At 45.6% G+C, this 27,925-nt stretch overlaps 1 protein-coding gene across 1 annotated transcript in view; it reads left to right on the top strand.

The window, feature by feature from the left end:
• Positions 1-27,925, top strand: part of AGBL4 (AGBL carboxypeptidase 4) — a 1,459,638-nt gene that overhangs the window by 1,234,890 nt on the left and 196,823 nt on the right. The window lies entirely within an intron of this gene.

The following is a 27,925-nucleotide window of genomic DNA, read 5'->3' as shown; positions in this document are numbered from 1 at the left end:
GTGGTAGGAATATTGGTTTGACTTTGTATGTGGTTACCCTGCAGTTTTGCTTACATTTTCTTGACGTAAAGCCCAGTTTAAGCTGTTGAATGGCGTCTGTGTCTATAATATTCCCTAAGAGCTATTGTGGAAGAGAGATTGGTTATTTGAATCATTAATCAGTCTCTGAATGGCTGAAAGTTCATATATTTCATGGCTGTTTTTCATGATATATGTGACCTATTCATAGTGTGTTCTAACCCGCACTGGAACAAGATTTGCGCTTCTTGTTAAAGCTTTTCTGCCAACTGTCTTTCATTTCTCTAGTAAATGTTAAAAACCACATCAAAACCCAGAGGACCCCTTTATGCAGAACTCCATTGCGAAGGATTCTTAGGCAGGAAAACTGTTTTAACTTCGTAACTCTTTCAAGCAAGAATCAAATTAGCACTGCTGCTTGAATTTTCCCTCATGGTGGATATAACCAGTTTTTTAGAATCTACTTATGATACCCCAAGATACTCTTAGTAAAATCATATTAAGGGAAACTTGTTAATTAGATGGAAGTTTAATTTTCCTATTGTTAGTAAAATCATCCCACTATAGTGATTTTGCCACATCAAATTTGGCAATAGTTCTAAACATTTTTTACTTAGTTTACTATATCTCTTTCTATGGCTCCCCCCCGCCATTATGTGCAGGAGTACTGGCACTTGAAGATTAATAGATTTTTAAGAGCAGAAGGAACCATTATGATCCCTAATTTGCTTTTCTCCATAAAACAGGCCACTAAATTTCATCTAAAGTAGTTTGCCTGAGTGGGAATAGAAGCAGTGCAGACATGGGGAGGGTCACATGCTCCCCTAGATGGGTAACATGCCTCCCTAGGATTTTAACTGCTGGAGCTGGGTGCCCTCACTCTGTCTCCCTCCCTGCACCTCCTATCTTTGCACACATGGGTCCCCTCCATCAGACTTCACAAAAGAAACCACCAGTTTCTAGGAACTGGACCAATGTGAAGAAAAGCTTGTTCAGGGACCCTCAAAAGGATGGGGTGCCTAACAAATTAGCACTCAGACATTTGGGTGCTCATCGAAACCATGTTAAATCTCCCATTCCTCTGCAGAGTTGAGCTGGAAATGTGATTAGCCCTTCTCATTTTATTTTTTCCCCACTATTATTGTCCTAGAAGGAGCAACAGAGACCAAACCTGAAACTCAATTTTTAAAAATCTTATGTTATTTCAAACTTTAGAAAACTGGCTGTATGTGAGCTCTGGTCAGAGGCTAAAATGAACCATGTTCCATGTTCTTGATGTGAAATCACAGAACCATGGATCCTGTGGTCACTTTTCAGCTCACCACATTTAGAAGATGCAAAACTTTCTTCTTAGGAAAGCATATTTATCTACGTTTCCTTGAAATAAACACAACTACAAGCACCTGGAGGCATCAAATGAAGCTCTGCTGCTTTAGATCATTCTCTGACACAAACTTCAGAGGCTGACCCTGAATGTGAGGTTGATGTGTTTTACCATAAATACATAACCTTTCTTCAGGAAGCCAGCTTGATGGGCAATGTGCTCGCAATTGTTGCATAGCTTTACTAAAGCAATACTTTGGTAATTACGCTGTGAAATCCTCTAGAGTACTGTATATAAAACAATGTTTCCAGGAGTGATCTTTGGAGGTTGTGCAGGACAGTCCAGGAGACTGACCAGACCTCGCTGTTGTTTTTTAAAGTCTGCACTTCCATGTTTTTCCAAATAATTTCTTAGGTGTTCTGGTATGATGAAAACCTTTCAAATGTGAAGCAAGCATAATCAATGCAGATATGGCTGCCTGAGTTTGCAAATAACCTGAACCAGTTATCCTTGGAGGCAAATTGTGCTGTTCATTTCCATGAGTGCTACTCAGATGCTAGCAATGATACTTAAAATGTCAATGCTGTTAACCATCGCATGTCTCATCTAAGATGGGAGAGGAAGGCTGATATTATCAAGACAGACACCAGCATTTCACAGTGTGTGTGGGTGGGTAGGGGTTGGGCAGACACAGAACACAAACATCTAGCTGTAGCAATGCACATGATGGCTTAATTAAGATGCGGATAAGGCAGGAAAGGTTTGCAGAGTTTGTGTGAGATATCTGAAAATGGATAGGCTGCTCTGTGTACATAATTGGGAAATATTGCAGTAAAGGGTCCATGTTTTACAGTAGGGTGAACAATCCCCAGCATGGGTGTCAAGAGTGGCAAGGGAGCAGGTTTTAATTGGCATGTGAGGCAGGAGCTCAGCCCCACCCTCCTTCCTCATGCATCTGGGAGCTTGCTCAAAACCATGCTGCCTGTGGATTAACAAAAGAGCTGCTAATGCTACCAACCACCACTGCATATTATGTATTTATTATTGAAGCTCTTGTAAGGAGGACTATTAGAAAGTATCACTGGCACACGGACCATACATAGATGTCAAAAGGTCAAATTTCAGCACTCTGCCTCGGAAAGGTTGCTCACCCGTGTTCGAAAGCATTTCTGTCTACATATGTATGCTGATTACTATTTTTCGGGCCATGAGGGGGATTATTTCAGGTTGTTTCATATTCCAAATTATTCCTGGAGCTGGGATAAATGGAATCCTTAATTACAGTGCTTGCCTACAAGTCATAACTCTGCAGAAAAAAAAAATCACAAAGCTGGTTTTCAAGCTGATTGTGTTAGAACCTGTTGCTTAATATGGGTCCTATTTGCAAATGGCCACTGTGTATGCTACTTTTGTATACCTGTGCCTGACGTGCGGTTTATAAAACTGTCTGACTGTAGTGAAAATCGTGACCACCTTCATTAATTTTGTGTGTAGGTTCTGTAATTCCAAAAGATCCCTATGGACTTTACAGGCTGGGGAGCTGACAGCCTGTGCATACCCCTGGGCAAGGTGGGGTATGGGGGGCAGCTCTGCACTACACTTAGGGCTGGGGCTTTTTGTGGAAGGTGTGGGGCTGGGGCACCAGCCCCCCCCCATGCTACTCAGAGTGCAGCGTGCAGTCCCTTTCCCCGCATGCCTCAGAGCTGCATGGATTATGCTGCGTGGTGCTCCAACAGCAATTTAAAGGCTCCAGCTACTGCCACTGTGACAGTGGCCAGGAGCCCCGGGTCCCTTTGAACTGCCTGGCCCTGGGGCAACTGCTCCCTTTGCCCCTCCCCCACGGCAGGCCTGTGTACAGGAATCAGTTTGCTCACCACAGAAATGAAGACATCTCTGGGGCAAACCTTATCAGCATTTGTCTTGTGTTGAGAAATGCTTGGCGTTTTCCCTCTTCCCCAGGTCAGGGAAACAGTGCAGAATGAGACCTCTGCAGGACTAGCAACTTCCTTTCCTGTCACTTGACGAGTACAGGAACATTATCTGCCACGCACCCTGCTTAGTCGGACACCCTGTTTGAGTACACTTGGGCTTTCTGCTATTGCCATGGTTACATCATAAAAGAGAGAGTGCTTTGGCTTCTGTTTACATCCCTGGGATAACAATTGTATTGACCTGGTGTTGCGTGAGCAGACCTTCAGAGTTTACCAAATGATGTTAAGGGCAGCAGACTTTTACTGCAGCCAGCATACGTGTTCCACCGTCTCTAAGCCTTTCCATGCAAAAGAGAAAAGCAGCAGGACTCCATGTACGGGAGACCTGAAATAGGGGTATGGATCCGCAGCTGGCACATGTAAGACTTAAGGAGATATGTGTGATTTCTGTTCTGCCAGTTGGAATAAATTGTTCAAGATGAGCAATAGCGGGAGCTGGGTTACCTCTCTGACAAATGGATAGGGGGCTGGGATTGCCCCCTGGGAAAGTCACTTAGTTCTGGGGCATCGGGGACTATGCCTTGAGAGCTGTGGCTCCCAGACAGAGAATCTGAGCATGGTAATGTGCACCTAAATCTCTTGCCAAGTATCTTAAGCACCAGTGCTGGAGGGGCACTACTCAGCGTTACTGCTCGTGTGCTACTGTTCCCTGGAGATGATGGGGCAGGAGAGTGCGTTGCACTCCAGCTATTGTTAGGGTGACCATATTTCCCTAGCCAAATACGGGACACCTGGGGGTGGGGGAAGCAGCTCCCCTGCTGCAGCTGCCAAGCAAACGCGGCTCCCTGGCTGCCCCAGGCCATGGGGTGCTAGGATGGGACTGCTGCCACACCAGCGAGTTCCCTAGTGGCAGGGGTGGTTACCCTGGGGCCAGGGGCTGTGTGTGCCAGATCATCCACAGTGCCAGGTGCTGGGAACAGGGCTGCAGCCCTGCGGGTGAGGCTTCTGGCTTCTCCCTGTGCTGCAGGGAGCTGGAACAGGGCTTCATCCCCTCCCCACCAGTGAGGCTCCTGGCTTCTCCCCAAGTTGTGGGGAGCTGGAATGGGGCTTCAGCCCTGCCTTGGGGGTGTGTGTGTGTGTGTGTGTGTGTGTGTGTGTGTGTGCAGGGGGGTGGTTCTCCCTGATTGGAGGGGCAGCTGCCTAGGGCACCATATACCATTAAAAGCTTAAAAACGACTGGGGGATACAAGCTACCTCCCCACCCCCGCCTCCAACTACCCTGTCTTACTAACCTATGTCACAGCCTCTGCTGGCTTCCTCTTCTGCTGCTGCCTGTACCTGTGGCCATTGAGACCGTGGTCCACATGCTCTCCAGCCAGCAGCTGTGGCTGTGCTGACCTGGGGGAAGGATAGCTCAATGGGGGCGTAACTACAGGACACTTAGCCCTCTTGTTAAAACAAGTCAGGATGCCTTCCTGGTGCCCGAAATACAGGACTGCCCCGACCAAAACCAGACTGATGGTTGCTCTAGCTATTCTGAGCCCATGGTCAGCCAAGTGAGTCAGAGAAGTTCCCGAGGAACAGAGCCCTATTTATCTGCTTTCTCTCGGGCAGGGCCCTGAACGATGCACAAAGAGTCTGGCCATGCATTGCCAAACCTCTGTTATTTTCTGATGAATCATAGCTTGGAAACACATCTTTCCTTGGTCCCAAATCTTATTCTTTCCCAGAGATCCAAGGAGCTGCCGGTGTGTGGTAATGGGGTTGAGTGTGGTCTCCAATGGATAGGTCACTAACTTCAGAGTTGCTGGCTTGTGTTCTAATCCCTATTACTATGTAGGGTGATCACATTGTCCTATGGCAAATATGGGACGTAGGCCTCTGGGCCTGGGCACGGGGCAGCTGTCCCACGTCAGGGCTCTTTGGTGATGGGGGTTGCTGCTCCAGGGTGAGGCACCAGGGATGGGGACTCTGGGGCCTCCAATGGAGAGGCCCCAGGGATGAAGGGGAGTGGAGGATGGGGGCTCCAGAACCACCTGGTGGGGGTGGGGGTTTCAAAGCCTCCCGACAGTGGGGGACCAGGGAATGAAACAGGAGCTGCCTCCCTGAGGGGTGGGAGGCCGGAGAATGAAACAGCCAACCCATGGAGGGGCTCTCTTGCAGCCAGAGCTGCCTCCGCTAAGTGTAGGGCACCGTGGAAGGAGTCAGCCTCCCCGTGGTGGAGTTCACTTGCAGGAAGGGCTGACACCCTGGGGTGCCATAGAATGGGGCAGCTGCCCCCCAGAGGAGCTCCCTGCAGCAGGAGCTGCTGTCCCAAGTTGCAGAGGTCGAGGGAACAGAGCAGCCACCCAGTGGTGGAGCTCCCTGGCTGCCACTCCAAGACACAGGGTTCCAGGGAACAGGAGCCCCATGAAATATGGGATAATTTGTCTATTTTCTTAGAAAAACAGGGACACCTGTGAGACAGCTTTAAAGAAGGGGCTGTCCTGGTAAAAATGGGATGGATGGTCACCCTATCTCTGTGTGACCTTGGGCAAAGCTTGTCTCTCTGTGCCTCAGTTTCTCCATTTCTGCAAGGAGGCAATGCTAGTTTGATGTTTACTGATGAAATGTACTGGAGAGCAACCAAATATTATGTGGTGGTGGTGTTTGGTCCAATTTATCCAGAGGAAATGAGCCTCAAATTTATCAGTACTTCACCCTGGGATTAAAGCTCTAGAATTCTATTTTTATTTCTGTTATATCACATAGCAGTTTAGGGGGATAAGAACTAGGAGGATCCAGCATTCTAATCCAACCAGATTACCCAGCAAATTGCTTCATTATCTCGTACCTCAATCAGCTCTGCAGGAGACATTCAATACAAGACAGCGTTTCAGCAGAGAAATGTTTCACGCTAGATCCTTGTCATTGGCATACCTCCACTGAAATTCATGGTGCTGGGTCCATTTTCACCAAAGGAAAACCAGGCACTTTATTTGCAAGGTGGAGGAAACCAACCACTTAAGGCTCCTTTGCTACTTTTCATGGCAGATAACCAACAGTGCACTTTGAAATGAAGGTGATTCAAGTTCTGCAAGATATGTTTTATCATGAATTATAATAAATCAGCAAATGTCTTTGAAGGGGTTACGGTAGCTTAAAAAAAAAAGGGGGGCGGGAATAATGTGACCATTTCCTGAATGTGAAGCAGAGGGAAAAGGCAGCACCAGCATTGGGATGATTAGAAACTGCAATATTTGATTCTTATTTTTGAAAGCATATGTAGGTAGAGAAGTGGAGATTATCTGCTTTCAAGACCACACTGTTTTTCCCTTAAAAAACAGAAGATGCTGATTGCTTGAGCCAGTCTCATCCTCAGTTTAGTCTGTTCATTCTGAAGATCATTATCCAAGTGGCTTGCCTACTTTGGAAGAAGATTAAAGGAAGAGAGAGAGAGATGCTGTGAATTGCTCAGAGGCACTCTGAAGGGTGTTGAAAAGTGTGATTTTTGAGTACAGTGTCTTCAGAGGAGTATGAAGAGGCCCACCTGACCTCTTTCTAGCATTGCAAGGAGTTTAGATTGCTCGCAGGAGTAGATTAATGCTTATAAAACAAATATTTAAACAGTATTAGCAACGTTAGTCAAACTTAAATATACCATGACTGCATAGTAGCAGGGCAGCAGATTTCCAAACAGAAGGTTTACAATGACATTGATGATTTCTCCTGTATGAACGGTGACCATCTGTCCCATTTTGGCTGGGACAGTCTTGTATTTAAGGTATCAGGAAGTCGTCGTCCTGACTTATTTTAACAAAAGGGCTTATTGTCCCATATTCACACCCCCTGCTGAGTGTCCATTTCCCTCAGGTCAGCACAGTCGTGGTTTCCTGAGGCTCAGGGAAGCCAGGAACCACACCTGAAGAGCTTGCAGCCCCATTCTGCACAGCCTGTGGAAGCCAGGAGCACCCCACCCACAGGACAGTAATTCTAGCAGGCCAAATGCCCCAGTTGCCAATAGCACAGGGCAGCCAGGGAGCTCCTCTACAGCAGTGAGGCAGCCAGTTCCCAGCACCCTGCACTGTGGAACAGCTGGGGCACCCAGGGGTGTGGGGCAGCTGTGGATGCACCCTCTCCACCTGCTCCCTGGGGCAGCAGCCCCATTGTGTCTAATTGCTTGGGGCAGGCCCCCACCCTGCCCCCAACAGCCAGCCCCCTTCTCTGCCAGGCTGCATTCCTGGTGCCTCCGGCAGGGCAGCCATTCCCACAGCCAGGGAGGACATTCCACAGTCCTGCAGGCTGCAGCCTTCATCCCTGGGGTCTCCTGCCCTCACTGGAGAGCTGCAGCCCCTATGCCCGGGGCCAGCACTTCAGGGCAGGAGCGCTTCCCTCCCCTCCTGTCCAGTGACCTACCGTGGGGTTGCAGCTAGGAGTGGCAGGGTTTAATCACACGTTCCCCGTGTATTCCCTGCAGAGAAGAAGCCTCTGAAGTCTATGAGGCAGAGTAAGGGCCAGATTAACCTCCTGTGGGCCTAGAGCTCAAACATTTATGTGGGCCTTTAAGGGGGCAATGGAGCACGGCACAGGACTGAGAAGCAGGCTGGGCTACAGCACAGTGACCATTTACTTGTAAATATATATTTTTAATTTTTTTAACCTATTAGTTATAAAAACGTCGCATGTCTTTTCAATGGGTGCTCAGTAAACAATGTTATTGAATGTTTCTACAGTATAGATGTGATTGATTTTCATTGAACTCGCTGAAATCCAAGTTATTTTACAAGGTGTCCCGTATTTGGCATAGGGCAATATGGTCACCTTCCCTTTATTGCAATATTAAAGGGATCTGAATATGTATAATAGTCATAGTGATTTTATATTATTAGCAAAAAATAAATTCAAGTGTAATATGCTGGTTCTGAATAATAGCTCATTCAAGTGAGAGAGTTGTCTAATGCGTGCCAGATTCAGAGGGCATCTCAGTGACTTGTCAAAGTCAATGGGAGCTGTAAGTATTGATTGTTGCTATTTTTAAGTAGCTCCAAAATGAAGCCATTATGCCTACTATGCACTAGGTAATAAGCAAAGTTTGCACGCGTGTTTGTGTGTGTGTGTGTGTGTGTGTGTGTGTGTGTGTTTAAGCAGACTTATGATATATAGTGTGTATTGATTCATCAGCTTCTGGAATGGGCAGAGTTGTTTATCTTTTTCACCATGCAGATCTGAAATAAGATCAGATGGGTTTTGAAAAGAGTCCTACTTTGTTATACTGAGGTCTTGGGAAATACCTGAATGTCTCAGGATGCGGACTGGAGCTGGGGAGTTATTAACAAGGCTATGATGTACTCTGCGCACCTAGACCTGGAGTGCCTGGGAGAAAATGCCATCTGGCTTTGCAAACTGACTGACTCCAAAGGGTCTGTGCTAATCGGAGCGCAGTCCCTTAACACACAGTACAGATCCATCCTGCCTGAGCTGGGAGATGGGCTGATGCTCTCCTAGGAATTTTCTTTTAGACTTGGCTGATGTGTAATGCCAGCTGGCATTCTCCTTCAGGACCTAGTATTTGTACAGAGAACATAATCAAACTTAGGTTAACTGGCTAGGTTCTGCAGCAAACTTTGGCTGTGTAGTGAAATTAGTGTCATCTGCGCCAGATGGTTTGGTTAGTTTTATGTTCTGGACTGTGTCTAGCATGACATTTATAAGGCAGTCCAATGACTGTGCAGATAGATCACACCTCCCAAGAATGCCTCTTACTCAGCTAATGCTTCCTGACACTTGGCTGAGTAGACACAGTGGGGGGCAGTGGGTGAATGAGGAAGTGCCCCCCTAAAGATCGCAGACAGTAAGTCACAACTGCACGCACATTTCCCTTGGGAGTTATTCAATGCGCAGCAAATGTGCAGAGCTGAGTCCTGGTTTCTTTGGGTCAAAATTCTTGCATCTGCCTAAAGCTAGAGCCCCTCAATGCATAGATGAGCTTCCATATAAAAGTGGTCTGATTTCCGAGGGGTGCTGAGCACCTGTAGTCAGCAGGGTCAGTGGAGTTGCCAGGAGACCCAGCTCTGCGTTCCTGGAAGGGGCTGGGCCTGGGGGGGCAGCCAGCCCTCAGTGCTGCCCAGAGCACAGCGTACCACACTCCCCCCAGCCCTCAGAGTGTGCTGTGAGTCACTGTGCCCAAGATTGAAAGGTTTGGGGGCTCCTGTGTCTCGGGGGCCCCCTGCCCTTTTGAGTCAACAGGCCCTGGATCAGCTGCCCCCTTAGCTCTCCCATGTCTGCTGGCCTACCTGTAGTGCCAAATGGATTCAGCGCCTCTGACAACCAGCCCAAAATAGGATCAGATTAGTAGCTCTCTTGTGGAATTATTTAAAGCCATGCTACAGCTTCCTCTTGGGATTTATTGCTTCCAGCGAGAGTGAATTCAAGTTTATTGTAAATTGCTCCAGTTCACTCTATTACTTGTGAAGGTATTGAGAGAGAGAGCTGCAGAGATTGAAGTCCTCTATCTAGAGAATAGGATTCAGCCCTAAGTTGGCTCGGCTAGTTCACCTTCCAGACCTAAAATTACTATTCTTATATGCGGATCATCTATGTTAGTGTCTGGGAGCTCTGGCCATGGATCAGGACCCTGTTGTGCAAGACGCTGTACAAACACAGGACAAAAAGTTGCCTGTGACCCACAGAGCTTCCAATCTCCATCTCTTCTCTACTCAGGCTGCCAGCAGGTCTGCCAATTATGGAGGTGGATTTCAGTGAAGAAAAGGGATGTGACAACTCAACACTGTTCGGAGAAATCACCAAAGAATGAGTATTACCAACTCTTAACTAGGACTGCACTCAGCTTGCTCAGCTAGAGGTGGAGTGATCAGGAATCCATCAGTGGTCATCCAGTTCCTGTAAATTTAAGATGAAAAAGAAGCAAAATCACTTGCCTGAGCAAATGTTCTGAGTGGGAATGGAACCGAACAATCAAATATGGACCAAAGTGTTTCCATAAGTACAACTGAGATGAGAAATTATAAGTGCGATGGGGAGGGATTCTTTCCCTATAATATCAGAACAATGGGTCACCAAATCAAATTATTGGCTGGCAGATTTAAAACTAAAGGAGGTTTTCTTCATGCAGCACATAGTAGGCCTGTGGAACTCCTTGCCAGAAGATGTTGTGAAGGCCAGGACTTTAACTGACTTCAAAAAAGAACTAGATACTCATGGAGCTTAGGTCTAGCAATGGCTATTAGCCAGGATGGATAGGAATGATGTCTCTAGCCTCTGTCTGTCAGAGGTTGGAAATGGATGTCTGGAGGGGGATCACTTGATGATTACTTGTTCAGGATATTGGGCTAGATGGACCATTGGTCTGACCCAGTATGGCCTTTCTTATGTTCTAATATTCCTAAATTCATCTGCTAATGGCCTTCCCTCAGAGAGGATGGAAGAGAAGCCTCTCTGAAGTTTTGCTGGTTGTTGGGGATTGTCAGTCAGACCGCTGCAGATAGGCATCTACAGAATGAATAAAATTTCTTTGGACTGTTGTAGGCATTTTACAGTCAATTTGAGTAACTTATTAATGCGAGGCAGGACAGCTTGGATATGTAGGGGGCAATGCAGGGTAGGCCTGGCATTAGTTTACAAAGTGATGGCCATGTTGGAGCCTTGCAACAGCATATGCAGTTAAACAGATCAATGGACAGAATGTAATATCAAAATAAATGTTCCATGTGTTGCTGCACTGACTATACCATTCACAGGCTTGGCCTTAGGGCAAGGCCCCATGCTCCAATGGACTATAGCATCAACTGCCCACCAGCTGGGCCCTGCTGTCAGCATGCTGACATGGGCTGGGCCAACTTTGACTATTCATGCCCATAGTTAATTCAGCTAAGCCTTCCATTCCTGAATTTACTATGTGTTGCCACAAATTTCCCCATGCCAAAGGGGAGCATGGAAGTTGAATGCGACTCTAGATGGCTGTAGAGGAGCAAGGAGCTGGTCTCTTGACAGTGCCAAAACAGTCAGAGTCATGAGACTGACAGCCACTTCTCACCATCTATAATATCCAAATGGGGTATCACAAAGGACAACTACCTAAACATTCTGCTTTAGGCACTGCATTGTACTAAGGGGCCTTTCAGGTGTCCAATTGACTGGCAGCAGCCACTTCACTACTCTTGAAAGAAACTTAAAGTTCTGTGCAAGGGATAGATAAGAGTTCTTAGGAAGAAATGCCATTTACTCTGAATAAAGATGCATCTGCAGCCTCCCTGTTGGGATATAATCCTCTCAGTACCAGGATTATTTCAATCAACCTTAAGATTTCCTGTAAATCTGGCTATCATTCAAGCTCATTCACCAGCTGTACCTGCCCAGGCTGATGAAACTAAATGCAGCCAAGTGCAGAAGCTCATTGATACTTCACGATGTAGTGCTGACTCCTGCATTAAATTGCACGTAAGGAGCCAAAGGAGGGTAAAAGAGGATGAGCCTGACTCTGAAGTATGGTCAGGCACAAAAATATTCATGTATCTGTGTATGATGTTACCACACCAACCTAATGGCATTTCCGTCTTTGTTAGCTGGCCCATAAAGAGGATGGGCCAGCCAATAATCATTAGTCTTTAAGATACTACAGGACGTTTTGTTTTGTTTTGTTTTTTTCCGATGAAAAGGATGACACCGTATCACTACTGCCAATTAGTCAGAGTCAGGTCTGACTTCAAGCAGGAGAGGTCTGTCCTGAAGTGATGAAGGCCCTGAGTTCAAACCTTGTTGATGACCCCGTTGGTGGAGAGGTCATGCCAGTGGCTCACTTCCATTTTTTTCCCATAAATACAGTTGTGCTGTGGATCTGAGCTCTTGAAAATCAGGTTCTAAATGTCCTCAGCCTCTTTGCCCTGTTCCAAAGCCCATCAGTCCTCTAAACAACTGCTGTTTGTTTCCTCCATGAGACCTTTCCCCCTCTTACGCCTCTTCCTGAATCCCTTTTCTGGACTCTCTAGTCTCCTCTGTGTAGAGCACCTCATCTTCAGAGCTGCCAGTTCTCTCTCTTTACCTGCTTGATGTCATCTGCTCCCTGTCCCCTTGGCCCCAGCTGGTCCATATCATTTTCCTGTCCCAAACTACTTATGTGCACTTCTAGATGGATTCCTTCCCAACAGTTGGTTCCCATCCCAACAGCTAATGGCATAAGTCAGCAAAAGGGAGAGGCAACTCCATGTGTCATCTACACCAGGGCCTGGGGATTGTAGAGTCTTCTGCAGCGCAGAGGTGGGGTTTGTGTTGGAGAGAGAGGGCGTGAGTCCCTTCAGCAAAACCCCCATCTTATCCCAGTTCCTGGCTCCCCGCAGTCCTCAGACTAGTGCTGCCTGGCAGACGTCAATATCGGTTAGTTATAGGCTCCATCACCAGGAATGTGAGGATTATAATTCTCTCTTCTTCCTTCTGCTCTGGGAAGCATTGTCTGCACTATAGGGAAGCAGGTCCATTTTGCTCAAGGTGGCTTCTAGCTTTATAAATGACTTCTCACTGGTATGACAAATATTGCATTGCATGCCAGAAACAGGTCTCAGCCATGGAAACTGAATGAGCAGACGCTTAATTAGTCCATTATTTACCGTGGTTAAAGAAAGCTGAATTTTGATGAAAATGGCTGTACTTTAATCACTAATTCATGTCGCAGGCGCTTATATCATGTATTAGACTGTTTAGCCTTTAGTAAATAGAATTGCCCCATTACCCTTTGTAAATGGCCTGGCAACTGCCTTGTTTCTGAGTGCTTTCAGATAAAGCACTCATTTGGTTGGTTGCTATGTGGGTATATAGAAAAAAAAAAAAGCAATCCACAAATTAGTTCCTTATCACTGATACCGTGCTTGTTATACACAAAGAGAAGATGTTGAACGGCACAAGGTTACTGTATGTTATTATGGTGTCACAGTCAAGTTGTGGCATTCTGCTAGGTAGCAGCAGAAATGGGTGAATCCCACAAGGGTTGAAGGGGGCCATTTTGTATTCCAGCCTGTATTTGTCGACAGAACTGGGTTGGAGATCTCCAGAGGACAACAGGTTTTCTAATGATTACTGGTGGATTTTAAAGTGGTGGGGGAGGGACAGTGCTTCATTTCATTTCCCACCTGCCCCCAGCGTGGGACCCAACCAAGAAAAAGAACATTTTCTTTTATCCCCCTCCTCATCCTGATTTCTTTCTTCCCCCCCACCACCTTCCTCCTTGTCCTGTAAGTAATAAGTAGATGAAAATGAAGTGAGGTGCCTTGATGGTTTTGGTAGTCTTACCTTTTTTTTCACAGACCACTTGAAAATTGCTGAGGGTCTCAGCGGACCACTTGGTGAGTTTTCTAACTGTTGCTTGTACCATTAGCTGACTATTGTAAAGCACTTGGGATAAGAGCACTTTCATAGACATGTTAAAAAAAAACAAAACCTGAATAACCTTTCTCCAATCCACTTGAATGGAGTTCTCGGACCACAGTTTGGAGCCAACAGCCACACCCAGATGTGGTGGGGGAGGCAGTTCCCTGCTCCTGGAAAGGAAGACTGTGCCCATGCCCACAGCACCCCACAGCCTTGCCTGTAGCACTTTGCATGGTATCCTTACCTCTCTAGGCAGCCCCAAGAACTGCCTGGAGTACTACAGCGGTTCCAGCAGCAATTTAAAGAGCTCAGGGCTACAGATACTGCCACACCAACAGGCAGAGCCCTTTAAATCCCTTTTAAATCACCAGGTCCTGGAGCAGTTGTCCCTTTTGGTCACACCCATCAATGGGTTTGTTTGCTTTATGCTAACATGAAAAAAGTACAGAGTATATATGATGTTCATCGATTGCTGTATTATTTTCCTCAGCTTGACAGGCAGGGAGAGCAATCAAAATTACCCTGGCAGAACAACATGCCTGAGGACAGTCTCCGGGCAGATAAGCAATTGCTCAAAATCATATTCTCTGATCTTTTGTTGGGGTCTGGTCCTGTTCCTGTTGAAATCAATGGGGGAAGGTTTTGCAGCTGGAAAGGAAAGAAGAAAACCACTTAAGCAAGGGTTCTGTTGCTTATACCACAGGTATCCAAGGGTATGTCTATGCTATACTGTTATTCCAGAATAGCTTATTCTGGAGTTATTATTCAAAAATAGGATATTCTGGAATAATGAGCCTACACTACAAGGGAGCTACTCCTTCCAGTGGCTCTAATTCAACATACGATGTCTACACAGCAGCTTTCTTCCGAAATAAGCGACTCTGGAATAGCTTAGTTTGAAGTAGCCCCTATTCCTTGTCTACGCAGACCCTATTTTGAATTTGAAATAAGCTTCCTGCTATTTTGAAATTGTTTTTCATTGTGTAGATGATCACAAGGTTATCTGGAAATAACTTTGCTGTGTAGACACACCCAAAGGCTGCTGACTTGTGAGAAAGTCAGCAGACATCTGACTGCCCATCGCATGGGAGATACCAGCAATCAATGAAACTAGAAGAGTTTCAGTACCAAATCCAACTCAACCCCTTCCCCCTCTTCACCGCCAGAGCCCACTGCTTACCACAGCCTGCACCTTCTACTGTTTGGGGCTTATCCCACCACTATAGCCTATTATTCACCCACCTTGCCCTTGCTGCTGTGTGGGGCTCATTTCTCCCTTCCACCATAGCCTACTCTGTCATTTCCAGAGGTGGAAGAAGTACCCCAAAAGTTACTGGAGTAAAAATACAGCTGCTTTGGGGTGGAAACTACTTGAGTAAAAGTACAGGTGAACGATAGATTGAGTGTACTCAAGTATCCAGAAGTAAAAAGCTGCCACCCTATGGAAATGCATTCTGGATACTTGAGTACATTCAAGGCACAGTACTTCTGTACTTTAACTGAAGTAACCTGGCAGGGTTGAGGGAGTATTTTTCCACCTCTGCCCCTTCCCCTCCATGAATCTCAGGCAATCAATCTTACCCTGACCTGGTAGTGAAGCTTGAAGGTGAGCCATTGTTCATCTATGCTCCTTGGTGCAACAGGAGTAAAAACTCCACTGCTGCCATCCTTGAAGCTCCAGAAGCAAGTGGAAGGGGAGGGGTCTCCCGCAAGTCACTAACCAAGAGGTGTGTTTCTAGCCCCACCTGGCTGGGGAGTAACCAGAGATGAGCCCCAGAATGGAGCAGTCCCTGCCTAGGCTGAACTGCCATAGCCGCACCCCTTGACCCACCCCTGTTGGCTCTGCTTTCCGGGGTCCTCAAGCATTTTGTGAGAAAAGGTCCATTGTCAAGTATTGGCCAGTCAGGTATTTTCCAGAGTCTGTTGTGAGCTAAGTGTTCTGGAATGGGCCGATTGACTTCACTGTCACCTTGTCCCTTGCCTTCATGTGCTGCTCAACACCTTGCAGGCATCACCACAAGAGCAAACAGAAACCCACAGCACAGAGCTTTGAAATGAGACATTAGCTTTCTTTCATTGCTACTCCAGTCTGAGGTCTCTGGGTCCTCAGGGGCCACATCTGCAGCACTGTGTGTGTCATGGTATATCTACGTCTGCCCAAGAGAGCCCTATTGTTTCCAGTGAGCCAGAAATACTGCTGAACTAGTTTTGGCTGTGAATGCAGTAGCACAGTTATAAGTAGAAGGGATTGTGCAGAGAAACTGGGTGGCAGGATGCTCTAGTTCTATGTCTAGCTCTGCCAGTAGCACTCTGTGCATCTCTTTCGGCAGGCCATTCAATTTGCTATGGATTGAGAGAGGCTGTTCTCAGTAGTGACTGATGGCAAAACAGGGAGAAATGGTCTCAAGTTGCAGTGCAGGAGGTCTAGGTTGGGTGAAAAAGTGAAATAGTGGAATCTCCAGCTCTAAAGGTTTTTAAGTCCCTGCTTGACAAAGTTCCAGCTGGGTTGATTTAGTTGGGGTTGGTCCAGCTTTGGGCAGGGGGCTGGACTTAATGACCTTTTGAAGTCTCTTCCAGCCCTATGGTTCTATGTATCTGTAAATTGGCTATGAGATCCTTGCATGCTGGAGAGAGTGGACTTGAGCATTTTGGGTAGTAAGGAAACAGGCCAAGTCCCCCACCTCAGCAACTAATTTCCCTTTTTCTGCTCTTCCCTCCCAACCTCACCATATTCTTCTATGAGGGCACACCCCAAAGAGAAACACCCTGCAGGTATCCTAGGCAGCAAGCCTGGGTAAGGGAGGTTTACAGCAGAAGACCTTTTTCCCTCATCCTACCCTGTGGCCAGGAATAATTGGCCCTCAATAGCTCATTTTTCTCCATGGCCCAGGATTTTTTTTTTTTTTTTGGTGGGGTGAGCACTCAGGGGGTTGGTAATAGAGTTAGATGCTCTTCTCGTCACTGCCAGGCCTCGTGAGAATGCCATTCAGCTGACAGTGCTGGATCCTCCTCTGCCAGCCAGGCCAAGCACCTGCCTTGTGGCATCATTCCTGGACTGCAGTGAGCATGGGAAAAGCTAGCACAAGAGCAGTAGGGAGGATGGCTGAAAGGAAGCTGCAAGAGCAGCTTTCAGTGTGTGGAGTGCTAACCGCTAAGAAATTTTCCTACGTGACTGTACTGTATGACTTATTTCTCACCACTCACTTTTGCCATTGGCCAGGGACAGTTGATCCAGTCTGAGGGCTGGCCATACACTGAGCATCACTGAGAGAAAGAAAAGCACTGGAAAGCTCCACCTTTTACCGCAATGAGCTTCTTTAACCCTGAAAAGGCAATGTTCATTATTGGCATAGTTAGATTTCAGAGTTACAATATTTTTGATGGTGAATGGTGGTATAGGGGGTGCCTAGGGTTTTTCTACCTTTTGCCTCAAGGAATCTACACTGAGTTCATGCATGGAAGGATTTCCTTGCAGCCAAAAAGATTTTTTTTTAATTATTTAATTCCTACAGAAGACCACATGGGGGTAATCATATGGGGTGTCTAAAATGCACAAGAGAATCCCCCTCCATCACAGAGGACCCCACTTGATCACCTTCTCTGTTCACTAGGGAACTGTCAATGAAGTTCATTCAGTAGAACCAGGTGTTGGTAGGAAAAAAGGCCGTATCTGAAAATGCTTTGAGTGTTCATAGCTCCCATTTGTTCATTCACACCTTTGTAACCATAATGCTTCATTCCTTACCCCCTGGTGTACAATGATGAGCCAGAAACAACCAGAGGCAAATCTATAAGGAAGAAAGCCAAGTAAACGTCAGTTGCATTTGAAATCTGAATGATTGCTGAGCCTGGTGCTGTTGGGAAGAGAGGAGGCATTAAGGATTGCTCTTTGTCTTGGGTGATAAATGGCACATTCTGTTTAATACCAATGAAAGATGCTGAAGAAAAGGTCAAGGGAAATCCCAGCACAGGGTCTAACCTTTATTTTACTCACTGTTGCTCTCTGTGTTTGGAATAAATTCACCAAGTTCTAAAGAATTCACCACCAGGTATTTTATCTTTTTGTTGTATTCTTAAATGAGCTCTTTCACTTTAAATCCACCTCTCCCTCCCCCATCTTTAGTGAAGGGGGAGAAAACAATTTTTTTAAAATTTAGAAGATTTCAGAGGCCAAACAGAGGAGATGTTTTCTTTTCTGGAGCTTGGAAATTAGTCATGCTGATGTCTGTTTTGGAAGGATGCCAATATTATAATAGAGACCAATCTCATGGTGTGAATGTGTATGGACTGATAGCACTTTCTCTGTGCCACAGAAACCCTTCCAACCGGAATAAATTTGGAACCCTTTGGTGTAAGGAAAGCAATTATCAGAATCTAACCTGTTTCTCACCCTTCTTGTCACCTAATGTTGTGCTTGCTCCTAGCTTTTTGATGTGCATATCCACCAGAGAGAGAGGGATTATATAGGTTTGGCCACAGTTACATAATTAGGAGTTAATGGTAAAAAACTGAAATGGAAAATTTCCCTAGCAATGAGATCTATTAGATTGGAATATTCTCCCAAGCAAAATAGTAGAACCCTTATCTCTTAAATTATTTAAAACTAGACTAGCCAGTGATTTTCAGCCTTTCCCATACCAGGACACCCTACCCAGCGTTCTGGGTTCACCCCACAGGGTTAGAACTATGGTCATGATGAACCATTTGAGCACAGAGTAGTGGTACTGACCAGGGTTCCCTCTAATTTTTCCATCTGGGGTGGAATAAATTTTGTTATGTGCACCAAAGCATATGGAGGTGTGCACCATGAGTAGAAACACATGCTGAAGGAGCTCTGTGAATCAGCTGGGTGGTACCTGATTTTTTTCTGGGTGGCTGCCTAAGCACTTGGCTTACAAGTAGCACTGGTCCTGACCTTAGAGTATTAAGGATGACCTAATACAACCAAACTCTGTGCTTTGCCATATAGTGTATTACAGCAAAGGATCTTGACAGCTTTATAGACCCTAATGAATTAATCCTTTTAGCCCACTGTGAGATGGTTAAGTGTTGTTATTTTGGTTTCAGCTGGGCAAATTGTGCCACGGACAGGCTAAGCCACCAAGGCAAGGCCTCATATTCAAAGTGACAGCAGCGCACATAGCAATAACTAAGTCATGGTGTGGACTGAAAAGCAGCATTTAGCTGACAAACATATTTAGCCAGTAAAAAATGCTTGTAATTGTGAAGACTGAGACAAAGAGAACCAGTTTTCATGCCACCAAATGATGGCTGCAGGTTTCAGAAGTCAGCCCTCGTCTGCTTGCATTACACAGATGTCTGAGTGCATTACAGGAGTTTTCTTAACTTTCCCATGACACCAGCCAGTGTCACATGAGCACCATTTAAAGGTTGCTGAGAAGTTCAAATGCTTAGGAATCCTTTTGTGGTTGAAAGAAGCAGATGTTTAAATGGACTATACTTGTGCAAACTGTAAAGTCTAATTGCAATAGCTCATTTTTTACGAAGACAGTAGCACTGGTGAATAAGGGTTGAAATCTTCCTTTGATGCACAGAAGAGGTACCAGAGAGGAAGCCTTGCTAGTCTATACACTATCAAAACAAAAAGCAGTCAAGTAGCACTTTAAAGACTAGCAAAATAGTTTATTAGGTGAGCTTTCGTGGGACGTACCAAGTAGGCAAGACACCTCAGATGTTCCCTGAACTGCCAGTACATCTCATGTGACCCGGAGGGTTCATCCATGACATTTAAAAAGGGATTTCACGATTCCTTGGCCTATTCAGTTGAGATGCCCAACACACACCAGAAGAAGGTGGTGCTTTAGTGATGCAGATACTTGTTCTCCATATTAAAGACATAGTTCAACTCACACAGAGACCCAGCCATGTATAGAGTGACCACATTTCCCCGTGCTAAGTATGGGACACCTGGTAAGACAGCTCGGACTTCAGTGAGTTCAATGGAAGTCAGTCAGATCTTAGCAGTACAAATGTTCACGATAACATTGCTTACTGAGCACCCATTAAAAAGACATGTTACATTTGTGTAATTAATAGGTTAAAAGAATTACAAGTAAATGGTCACTGCTCTGTAGCAGGGCCTGCTTCTCAGTCTTGTGCCATGCTCCATTGCCCCCTAAAGGCCCACATAAATATTTGGGCTCCAGGACCGAAAGAGGTTAATCTGGCCCTTACTCTGCCTCATGGACTCCTTAGGTTTCTCCTACAGATGGAGCACATGGGGATTTAAGCCCTTCCACTCCCACGTGTTCCCCCACAGTGAGGCACCGGACAGGGGGGCCCCTGCCCTGCTGTGGTAGTCCTGGGTGTAGGAGCTGCAGCTTCTCAGTGAGGGCAGGAGACCCCAGGGATGAAGACTGCAGCCTGCAGGACTGTGGAATGTCCTCCCTGGCTGTGGGGGTGGCTGCCCTGCCAGGGGGTACCAGGAATGCAGCCTGGCGGAGAAGGGGGCTGGCTGCTGTGGGAGCGAGAAGAACCGCCCAAAGCAATGGGGCACAATGGGGCTGCTGCCCCAGGAAGGACGGGGAGAGGGCTCCTCCACAGGTGCCCCATGCTGAAGTGCACCCTGGAGGTTCCACTCTGCAAAGTGCTGGTAACTGGCTGTCTCCTTGCTGCAGGGGAACTCCCTGGCTGCCCTTTGCTGCCAGCAACTGGGCCTGCCATCCTGCAGGGGAGCTCCCAAGCTCCAGGGGCATTTGGCCTACTAGAATTACTGCACTGTGGGTCGGGTGCTCGTGGCTACCCCAAGGTGTGTTGTATGGGGAACAGGGCTGCAAGCCCAGTGGGTGTGGCTCCTGGCTTCCCTGAGCTGCATGGCACTGGGAGTATGGCTACATGCCCTGCGGGTGCAGCTTCTAGCTTCCCTGAGCTGCAGGGGGGGGCTGCGACTGCACTGACCTGGGGGAAGGGCCACTATGTATGGGGTGTGAATATGGGACAATTAGCCCTTTTGTTAAAATAAGTTGGAGTCATTTCCTGATGCCTCAAATACGGGACTTTACAGCCCAAACAGGATGGGTGGTCACACTAGGTACGTGTAATGTCAGCGTCCAATCACTGCAGATCTGGGCTGGCTTTGAACCTGTGATCTACAAATGAAAAATTTGTGTAATCTGTTGCCAGTCCTCTTAGTTACTTACTGCCCCTAAAAGCTGTATTTCAAGTCCTGTAATACTATGTTAGATTTATAAACCTTCTGTGTTCATATGACTTACCTGTCTTTCCTCAACAAGTTTGGGACTTTCTAAGACATTTTAAGTCTTTGTGGAAGTAAGAAGGAAAAAAAAAATCCATGTTCTAATTTGTAGGGTTTCCCTTCTTGCATTGTATTTTGTCTTTTGCAAAAAAGGATTTTTTTTCCTTCAAAAGACTGTGAGGTATTGAGAGGCTTCAACAGAGAGGACCCTGTAGCATCTTCTATATGCTGTGATGAATGACAGAGGTTGCAATGGATTTATAAGCCCTTGGCTGGATTCACTTGTTTGGTTTCTGTAGCCCAAACTGTCATAAACCAAGGCCTCTGGCCCCCAGCGGTAGAAAAAGCCAAGCAGGGCAGGCCAGCTCAGAAATGGACTGCCATCTGTAAGCCATTATTTCCAGTTGAACCTCCTTTAATCTATGAGAGAGTGAAAAAAAAAAACAGTCCAGTAGCATTTTAAAGGCTAACAAAATAATTTATTAGGTGATCACTTTCATGGGACAGATCCACTTCTTCAGATCATAGCAATACCAGAACAGACTACAGAACAGTCTGTTCTGGTATGGCTATGATCTGAAGAAGTGGGTCTGTCCCACAAAAGCGCATCACCTAATAATTTATTTTGTTAATCTTTAAAGTGATACTGGACTGTTGTTTTTTTTTCATAGTATAGAGCAGGCGTGTCCAACCTGCGCCCGCGGGCCACATGCAGCCCTGTACAGCTAGTAATGCGGCCCCACAACATCGTAAACTTTTAACATTATTATGTGATTTATATACATTAACTATATTATATATTTTGTGCGCGGCCCAAGACTATTTTCACTCAATGCGGCCCAGGCAAGCCAAAAGGTTGGACACCCATAGTATAGAGACTAGCACAGCTATCTCTCTGTTACTATTCTCATTTAATATAGTGATGATAATGATTTCATTACATCATGGTTTAAAACATTGTTTCTTACATTTTTTGAGCCCACAGAACACCAAACAATGCTACTTTTTATGCAGAACACCTGTGGAAAATTGTCTTCTAAAAATTGTCAGACCAACCTCCCCCCCCCCATAAAAAAATAAATAAACCGCAACATATACAGCAGAAAAGAAAATGGACTGACTCAATCAGGTGTCCTAGTAATGAAGTAACATTGTATCTGTTTTCAATTACAGAAAATAGACTGTCAGGGTACATTTCCAAACACTTGTGGCACACCTGTGAGTTGTTCACAGAACACTTGTGTTCTGCAGAACACCGTTTAAAAAACATTGGTTTAAAGGATGAGGTTTTGAAACTGGATGTTAATTCACAGCAATGCTACTGTACTGTCTTGCAGAGTAGCTCCCCAGGCTTTTAGGGGAAACGCATACATGTTTCCACCCATCTACAGAAACATGGAAGTCTATGTAATTTATTGTGTTCATTGCAAAGTATTCCCATGCGTCTATTGAATGGCATGGACATTGCTTGTGTTCCAAAACTCCAGTTCAGGAAAGTATCCAGCATCGTCCTTTCCTGATTTGGGGCCTGAACCTAACTGTGTAATATAAACTTCTGTTTTGTTTTTTTCTCTCTCCTTATTCTGGAAATGTCTAACAGTCAAAATAGATTTTCCCTCTGAACACTATTTTAGAGTTATATTAGAGATGCAGTATCTTCAAAGACATTCCATCTAACAGATTGCATTCTGAGAAAATGCTTAGAAGGTACAATTCTGAAAAAAATGAAAAGCAAACAGGATAGGGAGAAATAAAATAAAGTAGAAATGTAATCAGTGGAACTGTACATACTGAATATATCTGTTCCTGAAAAGAATTAACTTTGACCAGTTAATCAGTACTAATATTTATGACTCTAACTGTTATCCCTTTTGATCTGACAGGCCAGTTTTGACTAATTTGTTAAGGATGACAAAAAGGCTTATATTCCCTTAGTTCATTTTGATCTTTCTTACTATTAGAAAATTAATTTCAGAACTGAAACAAATGTATTAGTGTTGTCATGAAAAAAGGATGAATACCTTGCCTTCAAGCTGTTTTTCATATTAATCCATCATACCATAACGTGATAGCTTTTTGACACACAACATCTTACTGAGATACCTTCCTCAGTCACGCTGGTCCTTGTTGAATACTGCACATAAATTCCAAGCACTAGAAGTTATTGATAGAGGGGAATGAATGACAAAAAGCACAGATACAGCAAATAAGGTTTTTTCCACCTCTTCTTGGCAAAGTTTTATCAGCTTTGGACATGAGTTTTAATGCTCAGGTTTTCCCTTGATGTTTTACATGCTCACTGACAAACCACTGGTCAATAAATACATCCAGTCAGTAACTTCCTTGCCAGTGGTTTTCATTCAGTCTTTCTGGTTTGCTTAGCAGAAACAAGTTTCGATCCACAGAGATTTCAAAGCTCTGAGGTTGCATTTTTCTTCTTACTGTAGAAAACTTCCCACCCCCCAAGTTTCATTATACGTGTTTTCTGCCGTATGCTCATAAATTGACTATAATGTAATTTGCCTGTGGGTCCTTTACCAAATGAAAGGTGTGACCAATATTTTCACTTGTTAGTACATCCATTTCAATAATGCATCACAGCAAATATGTGAGGTAGTGGGGCAAATTTACCTGTGTGCTGTGGCTGTTTGAAGGTACTCCAGCAACACTGAGCATCAGTGGAGTGGCAGAAAACAGTTCTGAACACCTACGAATCTGGCCTATTGTTGGTAGTGAGCAGGAAATCTTAGAAGGGTTAGAAGTTCCCCCCGGGATAAGCTCCCAAATGTTTGGATGTTTATCACAATCTTTGCTGATTTTGTAGCTGGTCTGCAAAACTGGGCTGGACAGCAGAAGAACATAACTTTTAAAGCCTGGTTCTCAACGAGGGCTGTCATGAGCTGTGGGCCTCCAGTCCATCTCCTATTGGCAAATGGAAAGAGAGTCCCAGCATAACCAGAGGGAAGCTCCAGTGCAAAAGAGATTGAATCTTCCACCTCTAAAGGTGCCATTGTTTCAGATTTCACTCCAGAGGGCTCAGCACCTGGCAGGATGAAGCCTGGAAAGACTTAAGTATGACTAGGTGATTGAGATGTTAACCCCTCAGCAGCCTCTTTGGGTTTGGAATTTGTTCTAGCTTTCCAAAGGATCTTCTTTAACCACAGACCCTCAGGCTCAGGGTCACAAACAGATCTGAGGGAAGGTCACAGCTGTTCTGAGAACAGTATTTCAAAGGCAGGGCATGTGTATGTGCATGTAGTTAGTGTATTTAAAGCTCACTAGCTAGTGAGATACAAAAATACCAGCATCCTAGTGTTCACAAACAGTTGTTTGGTGGATTCCTGTTTGCAGCTATCAGTGGCCACCACCTTTCTCTGTTTATGGATGGATGGGGCCGGGGGCTAGGATCCTAAAGCTATGGGCAGAGTCGGTCTAGTGGGGTCTAGGTGGTGGGCGGAGCCCAAGGCACACTGACAGTGGGGCCTGGCTGGTGGGCAGTGGATGCTATGGTCAGTTGGGGGGTGAGGCCCAAGACAACCATCTTGCTTTCCTTGTCCTAAGGCTGGCACTGACTATGGGACTTGCACCCAACATTTTTTTTTAAATTATAACATGGGGTGTTGATCATGGCAAAATCTGAGGTAAACCAAGAGGTAAGAAATCCCAGATGTGCATTTTGGCCAACTTTAATTCTAGTCCTTTAGAAGGGACTATCCTAATCAGAGAGATTACTGCAATTTTAATGGCTGAGCAGCTCATGAGTGATTGGGTCCCTGTGTCCATGTGAAGTATACAAATGTCAAATATCTCTGTTCCTTTTTTAGATATTTAAAAAGGGAGTGGCCATGTTTCTTGAATGGTGTTTGAGGAGCAAAGTGATGTTTTTAGAAGAGCAATGACAATTAATAAAAATCATGAAGCCATACAACACAAAGCTAATCCTTCTGCTTTGTAGAAGAGCAAGGCTCTGAGCTAAAGAACACTGAGGCCAGAACAAACCAAGGGGTTTTGCTGATTGTATGGTATGTTATGAAGGTGATCCAGGTGGTATATCCTTATTTTGTCCTCTGCCATCTCTGTGCTCCATTTTTCCTGAATGTTTTTATTGTCTACAAAGAGAGGCTGGTTCAGCATCATTTACACAAAGCAAGAATAGCTGTATCTTTTTTTTTGTTTACACAGAATATATTTATCAGGAAGGTCAAGTGCAACAACTATAGATTTTTCACATCTCACTTCACCCAAAGCAGGAGCAAATAATTACTCTCTGGCTAATCCTTAAATTGATTATGCTGCCTGTTGTGTGATCAAGTGCCTGATAATGGTTTGGGATACATCTTTAAGATGAAATGCTTTGGCTGACTGACCACCTCCCACACTGTCCAGAGAGCACCAGTTGCTGTTGAAGTCAATGGCAGCTGAGCTTGTGTGGCCCCACACAACATTGGGTTCCAGCAGAACCACAGACACAGCAACACAGCTGTGAGGTTTGTTTGTGAACTGCAGATAGGTGTGATTCTCAATACCACCCACACAAAACATTATGGATGGGAATGATCTGTTAGGTTATCTACTTTCCCTTCTCCTTGCAGGCAGTGAGGTGTAGTTGCCGCTGTATCTACATGCTTTCTTGCTAAGGTACATTTCCTTCTTTTTCACTAGTCATTTTGTTCAGTGTTATGAGCTGAAGATGCCCAGTATCAAATCAGAGATTTCTGAAGGCATTCATGGACAACAAAAGGGTACTTTTCAACGGGAGCCTTGCCATGACACATTTTTGATACATTTCCACTGTAATTATCAGTCCACACACAATAGATTCTATTGTTCTTCCCACACAGGCATAGCCTCAGATGTTTGCTGCACATTTAGAAAGGCAGGGAGATTTCAGGCAGTTTCTCATCTCCAATAGTGTTACTAAGGAAGTATCATTTGATGACACGTGCAATATTTTGTATGGGGGTTAAGATGGTGGACCACAATGGGGCTATGACAGTTTGCGCCAGCAAGAGGTCAGTTTCTGTGATACTTGTGTCCTTTCCAGAACTGGCTGAACGATTTGCTTTACTTTTCCACAAAAAATATGAAAGGAAACTAGATTTTTTTTTCAGGAAAGTTTTTGGTGGTTTTGCCAAAAATAATGGAAAGATCATGTTCATTTTACAAAGAACAGAACCTTTCTGAAAAAAATGGAAAATGTCTTGCAAAAATTTCTGCCTTGTCAGTAGTAGCATCCTTCAGTCTACGTAGACTATGGATCACACCCTTCATAGTTCCATTTGGGATCATCATTTGCAGTGTCGACTGTGACTGCGAAGGCCCACATGAGAGTGGCAGTCCTTGCTGCATCTGTTGCATGTGTAATGGGTGTCTGGCAGGTCCTTACTGTGCTTTCTGTGGGCTTGCTTCTCCTCTGCTGGCTGTCTGATCCTCATCTCACCCTTCTGAAGGCCCTTGTGTTGTTCCTGCCTCTATCTGCTGTGATCGTCTGCCAGCTCCTTCCAGCTGTCCGGCTCGATGTCTACCTCCCTGAGGTCCCTCTTGCAAACATCTTTGTAGCACAACTGGGGGCATCCAGGAGGTCTTTTGCCAGAGGCTAGCTCACCATACAGGATGTCTTTTGGGATCCTTCCGTCATTCATCCTATGGACATGGCCAAGCCAGCGGAGCCGCCGCTGCCTGAGGAGTGTGTGCATAGTTTGGATTCCAGCTTGCTCAAGGACGGTAGTGTTGGACGCTCTGTCCTTCCATGATATTCCAAGGATGTGCCTGAGGCAGCGCAAGTGGAAGACATTCAGCCTCTTTTCCTGATGGGCGTACAGGGTTCAAGACTTGCTGTCATAAAGGAGGGTGCTGAGGATGCAGGCTCTGTAGACTTGCATTTTGGTGTGGGTGTACAACTTGATGTTATTCCACACTCTTTCACTGAGTCTGGACAGAGTTGTGGCTGCTTTTCCGATCCTCCTATTTAGCTCAGTCTCCAATGACAGGGTGTCAGTGATGGTGGACCCGACGTAAACGAACTCGTGGATGACCTCTAACATGTAGTTATCAATGCTGATTGATGGAGGTTCAGCAACATCCTGAGCAAGTACATTTGTCTTCTTTAGGCTGATAGAAAGCCCAAAGTCCTTGCATGGTTTGGAGAACCGATCCAGCAGTTTCTGAAGCTGGTCTTCTGTGTGTGACACTACAGCAGCATCATCTGTGAACAGCATATCTCTGATGAGGACTTCCCACACCTTAGATTTAGCTTTCAGCCTTGCAAGATTAAACAGTTTCCCATCAGATCTTGTGTGCAAAAAGATGCCCTCTGTTGAAGATCCAAAGGCATGCTTCAGGAGGAGTGCAAAGAAGATCCTGAACAATGTCAGAGCAAGGATGCATCTTTGTTTGACGCTGCTCCTAATGCTGAAAACATCCGATAATGTGCCGTCATATTGGATGGTTCCTCTCACATCTTCATGGAAAGACTGGATCATCTTGAGTAAGCGTGGTGGACAGCCTATCTTGTGGAGCAGTTTGAACAGTCCATCCCTGCTGACCAAGTCAAAGGCCTTGGTCAGGTTGATGAAGGCAATATAGCGTGGCTTCCTCTGCTCCCTGCATTTCTCCTGCAGCTGCCTCAGAGAGAAGACCATGTCAACGGTAGGTCTCTCCACGCAGAATGCGCACTGTGGTTCGGGATACACCCTCTCAGCAATCTTCTGGAGTCTGCTGAGGATGACACGAGCAAACAGTTTACCAGGGATGCTTAGGAGGGAGATGCCAAGGTAATTGTTGCAGTCGCTTCTGTCTCCTTTGTTCTTATACAAGGTTACGGTGTTAACGTCACACACATCCTGTGGAATCTCTCCCTCTCTCCAGCACAGGCCCAGTAGCTCATGTAGGGGTTCCAGGAGAGTGTCTGTGGCACACTTGATTACCTCTGGTGGTATACCATCCTGGCCCGGGGCCTTTCCTACTGCAATGCTGTCGATGGCTTTCTTCAGTTCATCCACAGTTGGTTCCTGGTCCAGTTCATCCATTACTGGTAGGAGCTTGATGGCATCGAGGGCTGTGTCAACCACAGTGTTCTTG

This window comes from Carettochelys insculpta, chromosome 9, assembly GCF_033958435.1.
Source record: "Carettochelys insculpta isolate YL-2023 chromosome 9, ASM3395843v1, whole genome shotgun sequence".
Classification (NCBI taxonomy): domain Eukaryota; kingdom Metazoa; phylum Chordata; order Testudines; family Carettochelyidae; genus Carettochelys; species Carettochelys insculpta.
The sequence above is the reverse complement of the archived record's forward strand: the minus strand, read 5'-3'. Positions and strand labels throughout refer to the sequence as shown.